This window comes from Stylophora pistillata, chromosome 2 (genome assembly GCF_964205215.1).
Source record: "Stylophora pistillata chromosome 2, jaStyPist1.2, whole genome shotgun sequence".
Classification (NCBI taxonomy): Eukaryota; Metazoa; Cnidaria; class Anthozoa; order Scleractinia; family Pocilloporidae; genus Stylophora; species Stylophora pistillata.
In genome coordinates, this window is record NC_142520.1 from 47144760 (window position 1) to 47168273 (window position 23514).

The window sequence follows — 23514 nt, forward strand, 5'->3', positions numbered from 1 at the left end:
GCAGCCCCCTTTGTGACCGCATGCTGCAAAAATTCTGCAGCCCCCCTTTGTGACCACATGCCACAGAAATTCTGAAGCCCCCTATGTGACTGCATGCCGCAGAAATTCTGCAGCCCCCCTTTGTGACCACATGCCACAGAAATTCTGGAGCCCCCTTTGTGACCGCATGCCGCAGAAATTCTGCAGCCCCCTTTGTGACCGCATGCCGCAGAACTTCTGCAGCCTCCCTTTGAGACTACATGCCACAGAAATTCTGCAGTCCCATTTGTGACTGCATGCTGCAGAAATTATGCAGCCCCCCCTTCGTAACCACATGCCACAGAAATTCTACAGCCCCAGTTGTGACTGCATGCCACAGAAATTCTGCAGCCCTATTTGTGACTGCATGCCGCAGAAATTCTGCAACCCCCTCAAATATTGAAACTGAAGAAATCTTAGGCCACCTGAAATGATGGTATGTTGCAGAAATTCCGAGGCCCTCACAAAATGGTCATACATTGCAGATTGACTGAATATTCCTTTACACTCCCAAAATCACAACTTCTTGGATGACTTCAATAGTTATGTCTTATTAAGCCATCTAAGAATTCTCTAACAAATGTGTAAAGCTATTTACAAACTAATAATGGTATTCACACAAAAAATACTTCTACTATATGTACTGTCTTGGAGTCCAGAGGCAAGGACAAGGTAGTGCTTTTAGGTTTCCCTTGTCTACACAAAATTGTTTGAAACAGTTAAACATATTTGCATGTACATTATTTAAAGACAATTTAGTCAAACTAGAATGAACAAGACAATGCTGATGCATTATTCATGATCTTGAGTTTTTTAGTGCATTATAACGATCTTTTAGAAAATTTCTCGTCGATGGCATAAGTTTGCTGTCCTCAGTGAGCTGGAAAGAGCTGCAAACAATACATGTTTTACCCAGCCTTTCCACACATGGTTGTGCTCTTCTGCGGGGTATGTGCTGAGGAGACCACCTCCCTAGATATGTTCCTTTCCAATAGTGCACTTCAAAATAGTTATCCTCAATGGAAATTTCCTATCACTGGCTCCTTTTCCTATCACTGGCTCCTTTTCATCGTTGCTAAAATACAAGGCCACAAAGCAGCCAACTTCCAGAGAGGTAAGAAAATCATCATCCACCATCTCCACTGGTGCTTCCCATTCTCTGGGATTTCTATATCAGCCAGTGTAAATCTGAAAAGTTTAAATATCAAAAGCATAAATGATACTATTGCAAAGCATCTTCTTACACATGATATTATCAAATACTTTCAACATTGCTAGTGTTGATAACACAATCATATATGTACATAAAAAGTTGATTTGGCTGAAAATCAAAGTTATTGTTTGTATAATTATCATGGCATGAAATAGTCAATCGCTCGCTGGTGACCAATTGTGAAACTCTGGTCACCAGTGCAAAGTTTTTAGTCGCACTGGTGACCAGGAAAGCGCAATTTCAGACCCTGCCTTTTCCCATAGCTCTGGGAGCAATATTTAATCTTATTCCAGTTCTCATCATGTACTCACTTCTTGGGTAGGCTGGATTTCTCCTTCCCTAAGCTCTAAGAGATCATTTGGGATTTGGGCAGCCGAAGGTGGTGGTGCAGTTCTTCCAGCAGTTTTCAGTGTATCCACTAGGCAATTATAATGATCAGGCACTGCTGCTATTTTTCTCTCAACATTTTCCAGCCAACTTCTCTAACAATCTGATGCTGCTTGAGGCATATTCTGTTGATACTTGTTAAGTATATCTCTCTTTAATGCCTCCAAATCCAATTTGGCCAGGGAAGGAATTACAATATTAGGCTTTCCATAAGGCATGCTCTGTTCAATCAAATGCGAAAAGAAAAAAAATTAGCAAACAAGATAAATGCTTAGATACTGGCATAACAGAAACATCACAACTGAAAGCATCAAAGTAGTCTGGTGATTGCCGCATGGTTATAGGTTTTACAGTCTCCTTATCCAAACAAGTGCAAAAATAATTTCAACAAAGAATTTCCTTCACATAGCACACAAGTTTACTGGTCATTTTATATTGTTTTGCATGCTACGTAAATACACAGCATTCAAACTGCAAATTTCAGTTTTCCTCTCTAATCCAGTTCAATTTCTCAAATCAATTTTAGTCAAAAGTTTGAAGCTCTAGACAGACTTTTTGGTCCCAACAACAGTGAAGAGAAGGAAAGAGTGGAAGGACACAAAAAATGATGTGCACACCTTGAGGATTACAATTGGCTCTTTGGTCCCAACAACAGTGAAGAGAAGGAAAGAGTGGAAGGACACAAAAAATGATGTGCACACCTTGAGGATTACAATTGGCTCTTGCCACCACTCATGGCTCCAGTTTCTGTAGTGCATTGTAGCTTTCCCTTCATCTTTTAACTTAAATTTAAAGCACTTTGGAACAGTGTGCTCATGTAGTTCCTCTGCATGATCTGAAATCCATGACTTTATGTCATGGACAATCTGCAGCATAAACGGCTCGGGAGTGGGATGCTTCATGCAATCTTCCAGTGCCTTGAGTAATTCTGTACACAGGGGAGAATTCAAGTCGATGAAATTTAGAATTTCATTGCACTGCTAACACATGCACAGTATAACTTGTAAGTTTCTCTCTATATGCCCTCCCTGTCTCACACACCCTCTACTTTTGAAATAAGAGTGTGCTGACAGATTGATGCCCCTCTTAAATTCTCATTCCTTTATCAAGGCAAATATAAATGAATATAAATGAGTGGCATCAGGCCCAATGTTTTTTCTCTGCTTAACTACGGCTGCATTTAACCTGAAACACTGGCACATCAAGACTGCAATAATAAAATAATAATTAACAAAAGCACTAACCTACATGTAATTTTATGATATCTCTTGTCATTATTTATTACCTGGAACTGTATAAACATCCAGCTTATCCAAGTGCTTCCAATAAACACTGAAAAAAGCATCAGTATCCTCATGAGTATGACCCACTGGGAGAAAGTTTACTCTGATCTGTAGTTCACAAACAAAACCACAGTTATTACTACATTACTAACTTTGTTGATTGATCAACTCTTTGTGTTATTGCTTTGTAAATTAAGGCTGCTTTAGATTTAACGTCACTTAAAAAAAGTTATTATTTTATCCATTTACCCATCTAAAAACCACAAAGAAAAAAGTGAACTCTGCTAGCAAGGAACTTAGATTATTACAGCACTTTTAAAAAATAAGATTATCATGAAAGAGTTCAAGAGTCTACTCTGTGCAATGTAGGAAGTTCTAAGCTCCACAAACCTCAAAAATCCTTTCTTCAACAAGAAGTGCTAGTGGAGCAAACATGAACTGGTTCTTGTTTTCTCTAACACAGTTGTCAAACTGTAGATATAATACAGGAGTTAGGTCATAGTCTGCAGCCCATCTCACAAGAACATCCAAAAGAACTGTCATGGTCAGATTGGAGTCATGGGGAAATTGATAATAGCCAAATGAGCGAAATACAAACATAATCATAAACATGGAAACGCTTCGGAATATGCACATCCACTTGTAGGCTAGAATTCCAACTCACCATAGTCGCTTTCTTCTCTTCTACAAATGTTTGTTCGTTATGAGACGCACTTGACTCTATTGGCACCAATGCTACTTCACTGGAAGGGAAAGACTAAGGAATCGGGCGCGAGATGGCCATATTGAAACGTGTTGCTTAACGCTTGTTACGGTCAAACTTTGTTCATTTCGGTTCTGGTACACTGTGATCACCTTGGTTTCTCTCATACTTCCTAAGATGGTATCCATGATTCGCGCTTTCGTTTTGAAGCGTTACTGTAGCTTTGAAGGTTCCTGATGTATGGTGGCCGTTTATTTTTGTTCTGGTTGCCAGAGGAAGCAAGTCAAACTAAAAAACAAATAAAGATTTTTTTGAATATTGAATAACATTTGAGTGTTTAACGAAATTTTAGCTTACAATTCGTAGCCCATTCCATACATCTTTTAGATCTTTTCGTGATCTCTGGCTGACCATTATTTTGAATATTGGATTTTTCGCGACTTTAAATAAAAAGAGGGGTTGGTCCCCTGACTCCCTGGGACAACGCTCTGGCGCCAAAACTATAAAACACTAAGTGCAAATCAATCCATCTTTTGTAATAATGAGGGTAAAACACGTTTGCGGTCACATTCAAAGTTGTGATTGGCTTCTCTATTTCTCACCTTTGCCGTGAACACAACTCGAGTCGGGGTTTCAATTCTTTGTTTCCTTGACAACTTTTGGCCACAAACCGTTCATTTGTAGTACGTTCGACTCTTCTTGATTATTTCTACATAGATTGCGTTCACATAATTATTTATATCATCTTCAAAACATGGATCCAAGATTAATCCATCGTCCAAACGCAGGGTACAGATCAGAGAGATCAGCAAAATTTCGCGTGCTTCTCTTGAGACTGCAATAAGGCAAGCCAGCGGATTCTCTTTACAAGCCCATGACAATTCCCAAAGTATCCACGTGATCATGCCCGTGATCGGAAAGAAAAAATAGAGAGCTTAAGCATCAGACGTTTTTGATGTCACGGACGTCAGAATACCGGGGGAGACTGGATCGACAACGGCGTTTTAGGCGCGAAATTTTTTACTTAAGCTGGACACCTGCGTCACCACGAACGTGACAGCTGATCACAGTTGTCACGTTTTTGGTCATTGTTTACAAAGGAAATGTGGCCGTAATTTGCAACATGCCGTATTTAAAGGATGTGAGAAAATCACTTTTAATCGCTCATGACCAAGGACTGGTGTCAGATGAGGAACTGTTGCTATTACTGAAAGAGAATTCGTCAAAAAACCCTGAGTTTTCGTACGAAAAATACGCGAGGTTTAGTATCGGGAGTATCGAGGAACCTGAGTGCAAGTCCGAGTTTAGAGTTGAAAAAAAGGACCTTCCACTGCTGGCTGATGCGCTTCGACTACCGGACACCTTCCACTGTAATCAGAGAACCACTGCCGACGAGTTAGAGGGGCTATGTATTTTGCTCAGGCTAATGTCGTTTCTTTGCCGATATAGCGACATGCTCGCACGATTCGGCCGACCGGTTCCTGAACTTAGCATGATATCAAATACGGTGATGAATTATATTTACGATATACATGGTCACAAACTGTGTCAGTGGAATCATGATCTACTGAATCCACGTGACTTCAACACCTACACGGATGCTATATCGAATAAAGGGGCTGCACTACAAAACGTAACGATCTTGCACTGATCCTTTTGTCATTGAATCCTTGAATAACGGATCTTGTAATCCACTTAGCGCCTCTGCGATCGACAGCCATATTTGCGCTTGGTTGCTCGTTTTCTTCTTTGCTTTAAACGGATTCTGCACTCTGACTTCTTTCATTAGTGCTACGTCGTGCTGTTCAGACCATTCCATAGGCCCACTACATAAAAGAAAAAAGATAGAAGCGAGTGTTACTGTAGGTAGTAGCTGTATAAAATAGTCGATCACATTTCAGCACTAAAAATAAAAAGCTTAATGGCGGGGAAATTAATGCACTTTCTTGAACGTGAAATACGGCAACGACATAAACCTCTCGACAAAAAGAAAACAACTAATAACAAAAACAAACACATGGCAAGATAACTTGCTATTATATAAGTATTTTTCCTGTTCTGGAAAAAAACCTCTGCTCGTAGGATAACTAAAAGAATGGCGACAAACAAAAAAGAATTCACGATCAAACAAAACCAAGTAACAGAACCTGCGGAAACTTGTGCCAAACACGAAGTTAGGCACATTTTGTCCCATTTTTAAAAGTTATTGTTTAAGTGCAGATAAAAAACTACTTTCTTATGAAACCTACAATGTACTTACGGGTTTGATTTGACGATTGAAAATGAAGACATGATGTCAGTCTTGTACTGAGACAGTCCTGAAACAAAGCAAAACAACAGGCACGGCAAACATCCCACTTTCACGTCTGCAACCTCACGTCAAAAACGTCTGCACATGCGTACTGATTGCGAAGCTCATATTTAAACTTCCGGTTGACGTCCGTGAATCAAAAACGTCCGATGCTTAAGCTCTCTATTTAACTCCATATCGCGCTCCTCTTTGAATGTACTTTTCACCGGCTGATCGCTCGTATGTGAAGCTATTTCTTTTCTCGACTGTTTTGCTTAACATAGCATCTCTAAAGATGGGGTTTACCGTTGTTCAATTGGAAAACGAGAACATCGTGAGTGGTATAAATGAAAAGCAAGTCGTTGGCCCCGTGGAGATAAAAGAAGGGACAACAGTTCACATATCGACTGGCCGGTACAAGGGTCGAGCGGTCATTTATAAAGGTATGATTTTGAAAGTTTGTGGTGAGTTCAAATTGCGATATTCGGTACGTGACCAAAACTGAGAATCCATTCGGTCACTTGCATGCCATAATTTCTTAAGCTGACCCTTTACAATGAAATAAATCTATCAATAAGCTGAAGGTTTCAGGATTATTTTAGTCACGTTTGACAAGCTGCGAGCTCAGCAAAAAGAAGATGAACAGCTGCTTAGTCTGCAGTTGAGGATAACTTCATTACAATTTATTCTTACAGTTACAGCAAGATTTTAATTCAAAAAATAAATTCTTGAATTGTAATTAAGCCCTTCACTCCCAAGAGTGTTAAGTCAAAATTGAGTAGAAATCTTTGAATTTCAATTTGCAGAATCAACAAAAACAAACAGTATAACATGAAAATGCTGCTTGACAGCTTACATTTGAATTTTAGCACACAAGAGTTTTATTGTATTGCCAGCATACAGCTATATATACACTATGCAGTAAATGGTTTGGTATAGTCTTTGGTGCAAGTAAAGTGGAGACTTTTTCATTCCAAATTAATGTTGTTTCCAAGGAATTCTCATGGTGCTTGCATATTCCCAAGAACCCCCTGAAAATTCAGGGAAAATGTTCATGGTCAATGAATCTTTTTACATATTCACAGGATAGTCATGGGTCATGATTTGCTGCAACCCATTAAGACCTAGTGAATTTTAACACCATGAATTTTTTTGACAAGATCATCATATTATCTTAAACATCGTCAATCTTCTATGTTATTTACTGGGATAAGATCAATATACACAGTTTTGTATAATAATAGGAACAGCTTAGTTATTAAGAGCCACTGACCATAAATATTGAGAATCCGCCGACCGTTGCAAAATTTCGTAATTCGTTTTATTTTTTCTAAAGGACGCTTTTGATGAACCTTTGTCGAAAATTATATCAAAAAGTTCTATTGCACTTTTTTTTCTCCAAAAATTTGAAAAGTTTGAAATACCCTTAAATGGCCGTTGTCCTCCCCGTAAGGCAATGAAAAATTAAGCAACTTTGGCAATTTCATATGCTACAGCGCAATGCAATTCCGCTTCTCAATTTTGTGTACTAACAGATGGTCCTTTTATCTCTTAGAAAATATTATTTTGTTACGTTTAAGTCTGAATAGTAACCCGTTGAAATGAAGTACATCACAGCTCTTTTGCGGAGGTAAAATAAACCTATGAACAGGTCTGCCATTTATATTTACAAATCATAATGTACATCATCGTAAAGCTTTATCCCTGTATTTTAATTCCTCCAATTCTCTATCTTGGCCCACTATAAGCGGCACTTCCAGTTTTCAAGAATTTGGGCTACTTTGTCGAAAATGTAATGCGAACCACTGAACAGCTGTCACGACCCATTTAAAGGCCTTTAAAAAGGTCTTGTATCATATAGTTACAAATCAAAATATATATTCTCTTTAAGCTTTATCCTTGTAGTTTAAGTCCTCTTAGTTTCTCTCTTGGCCCGCCATAGGCGGCGCGTCCAGCTTGAAAAGAGTTCGGGCTAAAATGACAAAAAATGCAATGCGACCCGTTGAACGGCTGTCGCGCAAGAGGTTATGTATTTGGTACATTCCTGGCTAAGTTGAAAGATTGGCCTTGAACTCTTGCGTGACAGTCGTTCAACGGATAGCGTTACATTTGTTATCATTTTTTAGCCCAAACTCTTTTAAAGCTGGATGTGCCACCTATGGGGGGCCAAGAAAGAAATTTAGAGGAATTGAACTATAAGGACAAAGCTTTAAGATGATTGTAAATATATCATACAAGACCATTTAATGGCCTTCAAATGGGTCGGGACAGCTGTTCGCATTGCATTTTTGACAAAATAGCCCAAACTCTTGTAAAACTAGACGCGCCGCTTATGGTGGGCCAAGATAGAGAATTAAAATACAAGGATAAAGCTTTAAGTTGATGTACATTATGATTTGTAAGTATATGTTGCAGACCTGTTCATAAGCCGCTGAAGTTGACCTTTATTTTACCTCCGCAAAAGAGAAGCGAAGTACTTTATTTCAACGGGTCACTATTCAGATTTAAACGTAACAAAATGACAAGAAACTAATATTTTTCAAGAGATGAACAAACCATCTGCTAGCGCACAAAATTTAAAAGCAGGATTGCATCACTCTGTAGTGTACGAAGTTGCATACTTTTTCATAGCTTTAATGGGGGGACAACAGCCATTTAGGCGTATTTCGATCTTTTCGATTTTTGGGAGAAAAAAAGCGATAGAACTTTTTGATATCATTTTCAAAAAAGGTTAATTAAAAGGGTCCTTTAGAAAAAATAAAACGAATTAAGAAACTTTGCAACTGTCAGCGGATTCTCGATATTTGTGGTCAGTGGCTCTTAATACTTGAAGGCACAGAAACATTATACTCATTACGCTGATGCATTTTGTGTTTTAGGGCCATATTTGAAGGACTGTCTAAACACATTTGTGATGGGACACTGGTCAGCGTCAAGGCAAATAATCCCGAGACATTGCTCTGTTACAAACAACAAAAATTTAATATTTGTAGAACTTGTGGCCTCACAGTGTAGCAGTATGGAACGACTACCTGTTGGAGCCTACACTTGGCTTGTGAAGAGGCTGTCAAGGGAGGGGGACACTAGTGGATGTTTGCAGCAAAACAGGAATGCTACGGTGGCAGCCTTAAAGGAAGGCCGAAATGCAGTGTGGCTAAGCACTGAATCAGAATACGAACTAGCAAGCTTACAGACAAGGGTTTCTACCCTCCTGTGAAGCTGTTAAATTAAAAGTTGGGAATCTCCACAGTATTTAAGCATAAAATAGTGACAATTTATGATATTCAAATTTGGAAATATTTTGAATGGACCCCTTAATTTTGTGGCTGCCATCTTGGGAAGGGTTCATAGTCCCACTCTATACACAAAATTTCATTAGTTAACTTGAAAACAATAAGAAAAAGGGGGCCAATGAAAAAGACCTGGAATTTTTAGGGTGAAAAATTGAATAATTATCTTTGTAAAATCCACCACTATGCTATACAATACTGTGGGGTTCCCCAACTTAACACTCAGTGTAGTCTTTTCTTTTGCACAATTGACTGAGTTTCTGCAGCATGGAACATCTTGGGCTGCAGAATTTTTGCAGCATTGAACATCTTGAGCAGCAGAGTTTCTGCTGCATGGAACATCTTGGGCTGCAGAATTTCTGTAGCGAAGGGTATTTCAGGCTGCAGAATTTCTGCGGCGTGGGGCATCTGGGACTGCAGAATTTCTGCAACATGGGACATCTAGGGCTGCAGAATTTCTGCATCGTAGGGTATTTTAGGCTGCAAAATTTCTGCGGCATGGGGCATCTGGGACTGGAATTTCTGCAGCATGGGACATCTGGGGCTGCAGAATTTTTGCAGCTTGGAACATTTTGACAAAGTAATTTGAGAAATACATTATTTGTGATTATTTTTTTTTTAATGCAATGCCTAGTTATCCTGTTAAGTAGGTTGTGTAATCTCATTTTCTACCGTCTTTGTTGTAACAGTGGCAGACATGCCTCTGAATAGTTGCGTTTTTCTTCCTTCAGAAACATTTCTAATAAAATAAAGGATACAGAAGCTCCTATGATTGTCCATCCGACTTATATGTATACAATTAAGGGATTTTTTTTTTGTCACTGAAATAAGGAGAAATTTTGTCAGTATAATTCGTGTAGACTTAACAGTCCACAATGAAACCCAAACTTTGCATTTTTTTTCCAAGCCAGTATTTCAGTATCCGTAAGTTTTGCAATAAAAATCCCTCTTCAAAAAATCATGGATTCCGTGTGTTTTCACAAAAATGCTACGACGTTTGTGCCTTAATTTTACTAGGTCGATAGAAAAAAGCAATTTTTTTCGGAAACTAGCTCTCAATTACCCTTGAAAAGCCCATTTTTGTTGGAAAATGCTATTTTGGAAAAACGCAAAATATTTTGGAACGCTTCCATTACACACTGTAGTTGAACGTGGTCCTCATCATATGCCAGGCGATGATGATATCAGGGAGGGGGAGGGTAAGATGCCGAGACAAATATATAACTTATTCTGGTGCACGTGATTGCAAAACATATTCTTCCAAATGGGTGACTACTAAGTGTTAAAAATTTCAACCTAAATAGGATGCGCTAGGACCGCTTTACCATGGACCCCTTCTTTAGACCTGCGATTAAAGTCTAGATGCTAACAGTGTAAAGAGCCATAGCGATCGGATCTGTTTGTGGTCCCTTCTGCTGACAGGATCACTTTACCGTCTGTGATAAGTTAATAGTAGTTACAAGGAAGGATAGGAACTGGTCAGGACTTGATATGACGAACTAGGGCGGCGTGGCTGTTTATGTCAAGAAGAACCTATCTTTTTTGGATGTTTATCTCTCAAGGCTTTAAACAGTAATTTGCATAACTATCTGCCTCCTTACGAAACATACATTTCTTGCATGTGGAATCTATCAACCGCCTAAACATAGTTATGTAGAGAACGATCCGCATACTTCGCGTATAGAGAGGGTGGGAATTGCACATCTGCGCTCCTAGCTATTCAGCACCAGATTTGCAAATACGTAGATGATAATAACTGTAAATCTGTGCGGTGAAATCTCTTGTCCACCAGGTTTAAAAAATTACATGTATCTCCATATCTTGTTAATTGGTATCACAGTTTCTTATCAGGTGGACAGCAACGCACTTTTTCGGTAAATATCACTCCAAGTGGAAAACCATCAATAAGGGTACTACACAAGATAGTGTTAGTGGCCCCCATCTCTGTATTTTTTGACGATCTTGAAATTACATATGATGGCTTCCCTGCGTTATTCAAATATGCTGGTGATTCGACAATTGTTGCACTGGTACTAGGCAATACTGACACCTCTATAGCCTTATTGGACGTGCTTTTAAATTGGTCGCGAGATAACCGTATGTCATGTAATCCTAGTAAATGCAAAGAGCTTGTAATTAGAAAAAAATCGAACAAGGACACCTATACTCGAGTCAATTACATTCCAGAATATAATGAGTTATGCTAACTCGGAGTCACGCTTCAGAGTGATTGTAAGTTTGGTTCTCATGCTAACTGGTCAAACTAGTTAAGGCTAATAAGTGCCTCCATATATTAAGAACTTTGAAAAAGGAACAATATGACCAGAATGAAGTAGATCTCCTTTTTAAGACAATAGTATTACCTAATTTAACTTATGGCCTTTTAATGTACGGTACGTATGAACGGGATTTAAACAAATTTCAGAACCGTTTAAACAGATGTTGCAAGCGGCGTTATATTTCAGTTCCAGTGAATGTCAAGGATATCATGCTTATGCAGGATACGAAGTTATTTAGTGGAGCTAGGGCCCTAATATAAGCCATCATCCTTTAAATGAAATTCTGCCGAAGCCTAAACCCCAGCAATATAATTTACGTCGCAAGGTTTGCCTCCGCCCAATAGTTAACACAGAACGATTCATGAACACATTTGTAAATAGACTAATTTTTCAACACAACCGGTTATAATTACATCATTTAATTTTGGCCATAGTATATTATTGTAATTTTTCATTACACAGTTTTTCGTTTGTGTAACATAGAATATGTATCTTTTATCTTATGGTTTATTACAAACAATGTTTACTTCTGTTTTTATCGGCTTTGTAATCCGTCCCCTCAGCAACATTACGCGCATATAAAATCTGAGTTCGCTTCTTCTAAAGTAGTTTTCGTATTGATTTCGAGTAGCCTTTTCAACCCTTTACCAAATATGAACAAATGGCTGAGTCGTACTGAACTAGCTGAAGAATTCATAGCATTTTGATACCCTTTTTTTGCCAGTTGAACACCGTTACTGTTACGAGCAAGTACTTTTGACTTCCATACCGCAAAGATAAAAAATAGTTAAATTGAGAACTGCCTCACTGTTTATTGACCTGACCCTGTTTCGATTTGTTGTGTGGAGTTTATAGATCAATGCTATGTAATATCACTTCATAGTATGGATTACTTTCTTTGGTTTTTACCACATTTTCTTTTCAAAATAAACTTTGACGGTTTTTGACCAAGGAAGTCTAACGTGGGGAAAATTGTAAAAGGCTAGATTTTGGAGAGTAGTATTGTACAAGTAGAGTTTAAAACAAACTGCGAAACTAAATCCTGGTCCATTAAAGTGTCATTGACAAATTTCCTCTACGAGTATTCTTTGATAACGTCCATGGCGGGCAAAATTTAAAGATATATCTATAACAAGTTAAAAGGCCTCGAGCCAACAGTGACGCCGCACCAGAAGGATCCAAAAGGATTCACAGTCCAAACCTCGATGAATAATAGGAAAAATATTGTAGTACACGAGGACGGACAACTTCGAGCTAAGAAAGACATATACTCAAATAAAAGGTCTAAGAAAGTTTAATAAAAACGTTTCGGTCCGAGACTGATTGTATTGTATTGTAATCTTTATTTAGACACGATCAATTCATCAGCCTATAAAAATACATATCACATACGCTAAGATATTTAGAATTAAAACTACATACTATAACACTAAAGCTGTTTTCCGTGAATGCCGTGCGTTAGACTTTAAAAATGTCATTGATCTTACGTTTAAATAACCCCAGAGACTCTATGTTCCTTATATCGCGTGGTAAACTGTTCCATAATCTGGCGCCATTGTAGCTAAAGCTTTTTCTGTAATAATTAGTGCGCGGTAGTGGAACATTAAGCTTATTTTCAAAGTCCCTGAGGTCATAAGCAGAGTCACGCCACGTAAACTTTGAATATAGATACCTTGGAGCTAGCCCGTGCAGACATCTAAACATCATGGTGGCTTTATGGATTTCCTGCTGGCGTGCAAGATTTTTCCACCTTAAAAACTCGAGTAGCTCAGTTGCATCAGCATCATAGTTAGAGAATGTCAACACACGGGCTGCTCTATTCTGCAATTTCTGCAGTTTGTCTCGTAGCGTTTTCCCACAGCTACCCCAAACAATGTCACAGTAATCAAAGTGAGGTTTTACTAAAGCTTGGTAGATGAGATGTAAGGTTGATGCTGGGATCAGGTGCCTAATTCGCTTTAGGGCCCCGATACCAGAGGCGATCTTTTTCGTTAGTTTTTCGATGTGACTATGCCAATCGAGTTTATCGTCTATTATTACACCAAGCGATTTTGTAGCTGAAACCTGGCTCACTTGAGTATTGTTCATTCTAATTGTTGGAGAAGCTGTGAGAGTATTCAGTCTCTGCCTCGACCCTATTAGCATGAATTCGGTTTTAGTCATGTTCAACGTGAGTTTGTTCGCTTGTAGCCAGTTGAAGACGTTTTCTAGGTCTTCATTTAGACAAAACTGAACGTTCTCAAGATTGCTTCCCGCATATGTGAGGTGCGTGTCATCGGCATACATTCTCGGTTTACAATTTGATAAGCAATTTGGAAGATCGTTGATATATAATAAGAACAATAATGGACCGAGGATGGTCCCTTGTGGGACGCCGCAAGTCAACGAGTAGCTACTGGATAGCGACCCGTTGACAGAGCATTTTTGTGTTCGGTTTTCCAAATATGACTGAAACCATCTGAAAGATTTTCCATGTATACCATAACAGTTTAGTTTCGATAGAAGGATCTGATGATCAACAGTGTCAAAAGCTTTTTTCAAATCTAGAAAAATGACTCCATTGATTTTCTCGTTATCAATATTATATGCCCAAGAATCTGTCGCTTCCAACAAAGCTGTTACAGTTGAATGATTAGCACGAAACCCTGATTGGTTTTGACATAAAATATCGTGCTCTTCCAAATAGGCATATAACTGTTCATAAACTATCCTTTCAAACACCTTCGCCATTATTGGAATCACCGATATTGGGCGGTAATTGTTAGCATCACCGCGGTCACCCTGTTTATAAAGAGGGGTAATCCTTGCATATTTCCAGTCGTCTGGGAACGTCCCTTGGCTAATAGATTGATTGAAAATATCACATATCGGCACACAAATGAGATCAGCACATTCCCTGATAAACCTAGCAGATATTTGGTCAAGGCCTGTTGCCTTTGACTTGTCTAGTTTATTTAAAAGTGAAAATACTTTAGTTGGATTGGTGGGTTGGAGCTTAAACCGTTTATCTGTTGCGGTAAGATATCTTTGATAGCTACCACTATCACAATTTATCTCACTGGCAAGTTTTGGACCAATATTAGCAAAGTGGTTATTGAATTCGTTTGATAGCTCCAACGGATTAGTTATCGTTAATCCGTTCACTTTTAGTGACGCCACTGGCGTTTTCCCAGATTTTCGAGAAGTTAACTCGTTTATAGTCTGCCAGGTCTTTCGGGAGTCGCTGGTTTGCTTATTAAAACTATTTTGGTAATAAGCTTGCTTAGCTGAGCGTATTTGCTTATTGACTATATTTCTTTGTTTCTTAAATAATGCCCAATCGTTAGGATCATTTGTCTTGCTAGCTTTTATTTTTAATATGTCTCTATTGTGCATAAGGTCTTTCAACTCAGAGGTAATCCACGGAGAACTCCGTGAACGAACGCGCATCGTTTTCAGTGGGGCATGTTTGTCAGCGATAGCCAGAAATGTACATTTCCATTGCTGCCACATCACGTTTGGGTTGGAAGACTCGTATACATTATCCCAACATTGAGATAGAATATCATAACGAAACTTTTGGCGATCGAAATTTCGGAAATTTCTGTATGTAATAGAATTATGTCCGTTAGACATCCCATTCAGGGCAAGTTTTCTATATACATACACCATGCTATGGTCACTTATTCCGATATGACAAACTCCCGAACATGCACTGATGAACTGATGAAGGTCTCGGACCGAAACGTTTTTATTAAACTTTCTTAGAATTTTTATTTGAGTATATGTCTTTCTTAGCTCGAAGTTGTCCGTTCTCGTGTACTACAATATTTTTCCTATATACATATATATATATTTATTAAAAACTAGATCATTGGATAATGCAATTCAAGACTTTTTATTAGCTCAGCCATTATGGTATATGAGCCAATATACCATAATCTAATTTCTGTACATTGTTAAATCCGGTTTCTTTTCACAAAATAAGGTCGAGAAGATTCTTGGGGGCGTTTTCTTTAATAAAACAATTATTTCACTCTCGCTTGTTGGATATGAGATGACTATAGCCAACGAGGCGCGTAGCGCCTCGTTGGCTATCAATCATCTCATATCCAACAAGCGAGAGTGGAATAATTGTTAATTATTAAAAACTATATCATTGGATAATGCAATTCAAGACTTTTTATTGGCTTAGCCATTATGGTATATCAGCCAATATGCCATAATCTACAAATATGGTAAGCGTATGTGTCAGCTTAAAATTAAAAGGGAGCTAGAAATTTAAAAAAAATTTAATAATTTAATTCAACGTTTTAATAAAACAATTATTCCACTCGCGCTTGTTGGATATGAGATGATTATAGCCAACTCGACGCTACGCGCCTCGTTGGCTATCTATCATCTCATATTCAACGCGCGCTCGTGGTATAATTGTTAAATATATGAGAATGGCATGTGGTGTTCAGCAGAAGTGAGGACAGGGATCGCGCAGAAGCATGGTGTCCAGAGAGGGCATGGGACCTAACTTCACTTCCTCTCTCTCCTCACCCCCCTCCCTCCTATTGCTTCCACCATTGTACTTGCTGGGGAAGAATAAATTCCCTGTCCACGTAACAGAACATTCCTACTTCGCGGCTGATTTCATTTGGACCTAAGACGCTCCTGCTCATATTTGCTGATAGTCTTACAAATGCGCGATGGATTTGACGCGTTCCTTACACAAATAAAACAGACTCTGAACTTACAGCCCCCACAGCTGGGTATTGTTACTGAAAATGCCTGATGGTAATTTCTTCAACTGGTTATTGTTTAACAACCTAACAAAAATAATATAAAGGGCTATTTATTCAATTGTGCTTTTCAAGATAGTGCAGGAACTGTGTTTGCTCGAAAATGTCGTACGTCATATATCGAGAGCTAAGATAGGATTACGAACTTTAATCTGGGACAAAAACAATTGAGACTTGTTTTTGTGTGTGTATGTGTAAAGCGCTGAAAAGCAGGCGAATGCTTTACACTTGCCTTTTCTCCCTTCTCCCATTACTCATTGCCGCAATACATAGGGCTTGACCTTACACACTGTCATTGAACGTGGTCCTCATCATAAGCCAGGTGACGATGATATCATGGAGGGGGAGGGTAAGATGCCGAGATAAATATATAACTTATTCTGGTGCACGTGGTTGCAAAACATATTCTTCCAAATGGATGACTACTAAGTGTTAAAAATCTCAACTTAAATAGGATGCGATAGACGGGCATACGCGTGCATACTAGCACAAAAAACATCTGCAATTAAAAATTTTCCTGTATGAGTGTTGTCTACGTGACGTCATGAAACATGCGTCACGGTCCAACTTTTTAAATCTTAAGCTAGCTATAAATCTAAACTATTTTGTGCTTAATCAGGACTGACTGTAGGTTAAGGCTTTTTATCTTTGGAGACTGTGTAACAATTCTCTTATTGGGGAGCTCTATTTAAACTCAGAGCTTGAAGCAAGGAAGGGTATTAGGTTAATATCCAAGGAGGAGGGAAGGGGAGGGAGGGTTCGAATTTTCTTGCGGTAAAATTAAGGCTGATCCCAGAAATTTGTTTCCTCTTTCACGCGCAGTGACACCAAAGCATCATTGGTGATACAGTCGAGGTAACTGGAAGTTTTGCCCGTTGTAATTTCGCTCCACCTCACCAAGTTCGTGTAAAAAGATATTACCGTACACTTTGTTTGTCCAGGTAAGAATAGCTCTACGAAGGATTGTTTTCGGAACCAGTGCCCAACGTTTCAATTACTCCAGCGGAGGTCATCGTGTTATAGCAGACCTTCTCAGGACTACCCTCACCCGGATGATCAGACTACCCGACTAGTAATCAATTTAGGTATATTTAAGGTGATCATGTAAAGGTTGGGGGGAGTGGATCATGACTTTTGGAAGTTAAAAAGGCTAGATATTGCTATAGTAGATTACTTGGAGAGGACTACTTCACATTCCTATCAAAGATCATTAAAAAATTGTCGAAGATAGATTTTTTGGTTAATTATTAGATTGATAAAAGAGTCTTGGCTTACAGCCATTCCAGCTGGGTATAATCGCTGAAGATGCCTTGGGGCAAGTCCTTCAGCTTGTTGTTGTTTAGATATCTATTAAGAAATTGTCAGAAACGTGTAAATTACATGCTGAATGCAACAGTTACGATAAGAATGACATCTAAACGCGTAGTCTCTTCACTGTCAAAACCATACATAAGGAAATATATAGAGAAAGCAACTAATAAATAACTATGAATTCGTTGTGTCAATACTTCTATGGAACCTCAATGCAAAGTATTTCAGTGCCTTTAATACACTTGGACACTAAAGGAAGATTGAGGGCTGAAAATAGCATAATTATGATAATGAGCACGCGACACCTGACCGTATCTTGCATCAAAGATCGTTCTTATCAGCCTAATAATCCATTACCGCCAGATCTTTTACCACTTTCTGATACATACGGTTAGAGCAGCACCAGCAATTGCCTCATTTAGTGCTTCTCGTGACTGGCGTACTCACCTACTTACTTTGGTATCGAATGATTGTTTTAAGAAACGATTTGGAATTACATCAGACAAGAAATATAAGTGTCGGGAATACCGACGCTTCGGTACATCTTGCACCATTATGATTAATGAAAAAATGCGGTTTGTGAAGAGGCTAAGTTAAGGCGAATTTGCATAAAAGAGTGCCGGGCTAATTACATGAACACTTTAGCACAAAGAGAATCTGACTGTACATTCAATGCTGGTTTAAGATCTTGAATACACAGTATTTCATTAACAAGGCAGTCAGACTTGTTCGTACAATACTTGATTACCTTGAAGCGCTCTATGAAATTGTTCGCAACAGCAGTGTTATGTTCTTTGGAATAATGCTTGTAAATAGATGATGCCTTTTGACGGTGTCCCTCAACGCGCGTGTGAAGGTGGCCCTTTGTGTACCCAACATAACCTGCATCGCACACTTGAATAAATAAACAACGCATCGCTGGGTTATAATGTTAGGCTTGGGCTCACGCAGGCTTAGATCTTGTTTAAGCTTGCGGCTAATAAACACGGGTTGAATCGTCTTTTGCACCTTGTTGCTAAGATCTCTAAGTTTTCGTTTGGCAGACTGCAACATCTTGATCTTTATAGGGGATAAAAATCCGGATAGCGTCATCGGTATGCCGTTTAGGATGGTCCACTGCGACTCTCGAGGTAATAAACCTGTCGTTAACGGAATCAATAAGGTGAATCGGATACCTCAGCTTACGGAAAACTTCTCTCAAACGTTCACACTCTTCTGAGAAATGCGCCCAAGATGACGAAAGCCGGTGCACGCGATCAAGAATGGTGACGAGCAAACCATACTTGTAGCGGCTGTCCACATGTTTATGATAGTGCAGAATTAGCCCGGTGTTTGTCGGCTGAAAGTAAACCTTTTTTTTGACACATGGCGCGCAATTCAAAAGCTGCACCCCAAGGAAAGGGAGCATCCCATTTTTTTCCAACTCCATAGTGAAGCTAAAGGCGCTATGGGCGTGGTTCAGGGTATCCAAAAATTCTATAGCTACTGCCCGATCTGGCATCCTGACTAGAGTGCCATCTACTTAGCGGCGGTAAAATTCTGGGAGTTTTGTTTTATTTCTTAGGGACCCTTCAATAGCGCACATGAATACATTAGCCAAAAGGGGTCCAAGGGGAGACCCCATAGCTACTCCATCGGTCTGTTCGTATAGGGCTCCGTCCAACTGAAACAGCTGCCCCTTTGTAGCAACGTGTAGAAGATCAACGAGGTCACTACTGGTCAAGTTTAGATCATAAAGTGTCGTTGAACAAGTTGTTCTCGAAAGCTTTGCGTGCCAAGATGTCAATTGTCTCGTCTAAGGGTGCATTTGTCAAGAGCGCTTCAATTTAATCAAGAATTGCACGAATAAGTTTGACTGCCTTGTCAATGAAATGCTGTGTATTCAAGATCTTAAACCAGCATTGAATGTACAGTCGATTTCTCTTCGCGCTAAATTATTCATGTAATTAGCTTGGCGGTATTTTATGCAAATTTCCTTCAACTTAGCCTCTTCACAAAACGCATTTTATCATCAATTATGTAACCTTGACAATGGTACAAGATGCACTTAACTTAGCTTCTTCCCAAACCGCATTTTTTCATTAATCATGTAACCTTGACAATGGCGCAAGATGCACCGAAATGTCGGTTTCTATCAAATATCTCTTGTCTTAAAATTGTTGTATAGTTCAAATTTAGCGCTAGATGATCCACGAATTCATTCCTTGTCTACAGTCTTCATACAAAATGTGTTGTGTATCCCAGGCTTCAAGATAGTTACATCAATTGGTGGTCAATTGTTTAACTAATTAAATTTAGAAAAGTACCGTCGGCAGACAAACTAAACTGGACTGAAAAATTTGATGTTTTTCACATCTTTCACGTTTTCGGGTTTGTGTGTGTTGAAAATCCCTCATTCTCCATTTTGTAGTTATACTAGACGCTGAGGGTTAAATTTGTATCGTTTCATAAGACAAGCGTGTTGCTAGTTCTTATAGAGGATCAAATCAAGTGACTAAATCCCACATGTAAGCCTTATTCTTGAGCCAGTTCCTCTGAAGAACACAAAATCACAACCGTTCTTTTAGATCTTAGAGAATATAGCCAATCCCGTGTGAAACATTGTGTGCATGAAGAATTGCCATGTATCGACTATCGGTCATCGTAAATCGTAAATTATCCAGGGGTTATCCTGATTGACTTGATGCCTACAATAGCATGAAAGGGATTTCTTTGGGAATAAGGCCTTAAAGAGGGAGGTAGTTCTACGATAGCATGAGAGGGATTCCTGTGGGAATAAGGCCTTAAAGAGGGAGGTAGTTTTACTATAGCATGAGAGGGATTCATGACGAGCTTTGCCCACCAAAAAAATTTATGCAAATTAGGCTAAGCCGGATCTGAGTTTCACCTGGCAATTATTAACTGTAAGAGAAGATCTCAGTTCGCGCCCACAGCACGTTCAAGGTGTTGCGGATGAAGTTTCTGTAATTACTTTTTGGCACTTTTCGGCGTCAAAATTGCATAGTTTGGGTAACTCAAAACCCTTAAGCTGACCTTTCTTGTCATAACACGAATGTTTTCCAGAAAGGGACACGCGGTAATGTCGGTGTCTCTCGTGTGCAGGCATTTTTCCAGGTAAAACCCTCGCGTGGAATCAACTCGTTTAATTTAACGCTCCTTTTATGCGCACAATGTAAGCCAAAGCAATTTTATAGTTAAACGTAAATATCAGAATATTTTCTTCTAAGGATGATAAATGATCGACGCTGAACTAAATTATACGTTGAAGAAAATGCAAAACAGCATAACATGTAAAAGAGGAAATTTGGAAAAATACGAAGTTACGGAAACCATGAAAATCTTCGATTTTTAAGAAAGGAAATTTTTATAATTCCAAGCTAAGTAAGCTTTGCTAGTGTTTCATTCTTTAAGGCTTTGTGTAGAGCGGGGCCTTTGTTTTATAAACCGTAAAACTTAGTGACAAGTCGAAAGGGCTTGCTCTTGGTTATGATACCAAAGAGTAGAGGGACACCACGGTGATCTTCCAGGTGTTTGATCATCGTCGCCGCTCGTGGTGTACTTCGCTACTTAGGTGAGCGAGATCGACGTTCTTCCTCTCTTTAATTCTGACAGCTGTGTGAAAGACCTGATCCTTACAATGAAAAACGGTCGATTGTGCTTTTTCAGTGGCGGCTTTAACGCTCGTCCATATTCAGCGCTTATCCTAAACATGCATGGCATCTCTAGCTATCTACAAGACACGCTGCGATGTATTATTCGTCCATGTTCAACACAACAACTCCGCTAGTGAGATAGAGAATCGAAAGATCACATTGTTGCGCTCGAGGCAGAGTGCGCTAAGTTTGCCAAGTTCTACAATGGACAACAAATCGTACGGCCTCCCGCAAGAATAAGGACAAGGTCTATCAGTTACAAGCAATGGATAAGTGGAATTGTAAAAAGTTTTAATTCGTCCGTGCATCGAAAGGCCGATGGTATGTAATTTTGCTCTTTTCCGTTCTTCACACACTCGAATAGCTGTTAAAATTAAATTTAATTGCGGGTTGTGCAGTCAAAATGTAACGTCGCCCAACATGGTTTTAGTTAAACCAGTGTCTTCTGAGGCGCTTCCACCAAAATAATTTAGAAGGGAACAACAGCGCTAACCGATTTAATATCTTCTCAAGAACATGTCAAAGTCTATTAAAACGCAGAAATTAAAAATAGTAAGAATTGGTGGTTCATGTTAAAAATCATTAAAGAACAGTTCTTAGTTTGGCTCGATAGTGCTGTCACTTTGCACTAGTTGTTCATAGTGACTTACTCATTACTTTCAGTATTTGTTCGAGCTTTTCTTCGACGAAATAAGGGACATACAAGAAATCGCAATTCACCTCTAAAACAAAAATAATAAGCTCTTCTCCCAATTGGACACCAGATATGACTGCGTAGTAATAATTGCGTAGTACGCAAAGTTGCAGTGTGAGAAAAATGAGTGAGGAAAATAATTCTAAGTGCTGTACAGCGCGGTTTTTAACATAGATTACCTACCTAAATGACCTGCTTGTCTCAGATATTTATGATAATATAGGAAGGTCCCCAAGGAATACTAATAACCCGGCGTGTAATTTTGTGATTGACAAAACCTGATAACTCAGGTTTATGTTTGAAAGGGCAAATCAGTTAAGTACATTTCACTCCAGAAGTAAATAATCTCTTAACTTTCGTAATTATTATTTTGGTTTCAGGCAAATGGTGTCGAGTTGAAAGATACTAAGTTCCTGAAACATACATCCAAGCTTTGTTAGCAGGCATGCCGAATGCTTTTATAAACGTGCGAGGGTAAAAATACATTTGCGGCCCCCTGTATGGAGAGAAAAATCCAAAGTTTTTTATTACAGGGATGGTAGAGTGAATGATGTTATTTCTGGTCTGAGTCATCAAAGTTCTGTACCATTAGAGTTAAGAAAAGCTATCGGGGGAATATGGAGGTTGCTGCAAGTAGTAGCTGTTAAACTCTCAACAAGCTTTACAGGCGGCCAATTAAAGAGCATGGGGCAAGAAATCAAGCACGATTCTCACCCAGTAAACTAAAATGGTTGTTGGAAATTGAGATGGACGAGCAACCAGAGAATTTGAAGTAATCTGGTTGCCTGATCTTTTCTCAGGCACTAAAAATGGGAAACTGATCTTGTGATTTTATGTTCCTAAAGTGATACTTTGATTTCAATGATGTGTAGTACACAGTCTAGTTGACTTGTTCGTCATGTTTCCATAAATTTAGTAGCTGTTTCTTGGCAGTTTTTGTAAGTTTGTTTTAAAAAACGATAAAATGTGTTTTGCATTTAGAGGAACAAACTTGTCTGTAGAAGGCTAAGATTAAACCCTGAATACAGCAAAATGACCCTGTAATATTAATGCAATTCATGTCTAGCTGGGCGCACTATACTCTGATGCCCTTCATTCTGTTGTAACCAAATTCAGAGGAAAAAAAAACACCTGGAGAAACTCTTAAAGGGATAATATCTGTGGACTTTCACCATTTCTATGGTCATCAGGAATGACAGAATAAAGCAGTAACTGTTCACAAAGTCTTAATTCACTTAACTGAAAGAATAATGAGTTGGAGGGATCTATAGATCATTTTTTTCCAAGCATCTCTAATAATTCATGATGGAAATAATAATAACATTGATAACAATAATAATGATAATAATGATAATAATAATAATAACAATGATAACAATAATGATAATAATAATAATAATGATAAAAATATTTACAATAGTTAGAGAAATAATGTTCATTATCCTGATGGTTATAATTCCTATGATTATTTCCATTAATCTAATCATTATTATTATCATTGATATTACTATTATGATTATTTCAATGTTTATCTATGAACAAAATAGTGTTATTGTTAGTCTAGCTGAATGAGTATCCACGTGATTGAAACTGGGGCAAAAACAAATTAAGAAAAGACAGAATA

At 38.6% G+C, this 23514-nt stretch overlaps 2 long non-coding RNA genes and 2 pseudogenes across 3 annotated transcripts; 1 reads left to right on the top strand and 3 right to left on the bottom strand.

Annotated features, from left to right (window-relative positions):
* Nucleotides 1–636: 636 nt before the first annotated feature.
* Nucleotides 637–3569, bottom strand: LOC148739930 (uncharacterized; annotated as a pseudogene). The gene is made up of 5 exons (XR_015996340.1): nucleotides 3292–3569; nucleotides 2904–3009; nucleotides 2320–2546; nucleotides 1543–1839; nucleotides 637–1206 (listed from the first exon to the last, which is right to left on the bottom strand). The product of XR_015996340.1 is annotated as an uncharacterized LOC148739930 (transcript).
* Nucleotides 3570–5107: 1538 nt separating this feature from the next.
* On the bottom strand, nucleotides 5108–5936 carry LOC148739931 (uncharacterized). The gene is made up of 2 exons (XR_015996087.1): nucleotides 5865–5936; nucleotides 5108–5430 (listed from the first exon to the last, which is right to left on the bottom strand). It is a non-coding gene; the product is annotated as an uncharacterized LOC148739931 (long non-coding RNA).
* Nucleotides 5937–18171: 12235 nt separating this feature from the next.
* LOC148739932 (uncharacterized) lies at nucleotides 18172–18972 on the bottom strand (annotated as a pseudogene).
* Nucleotides 18973–21008: 2036 nt separating this feature from the next.
* LOC148739933 (uncharacterized) lies at nucleotides 21009–22870 on the top strand. Its single transcript, XR_015996366.1, has 2 exons — nucleotides 21009–21517; nucleotides 22271–22870. It is a non-coding gene; the product is annotated as an uncharacterized LOC148739933 (long non-coding RNA).
* The last annotated feature ends 644 nt before the right edge of the window (nucleotides 22871–23514 follow it).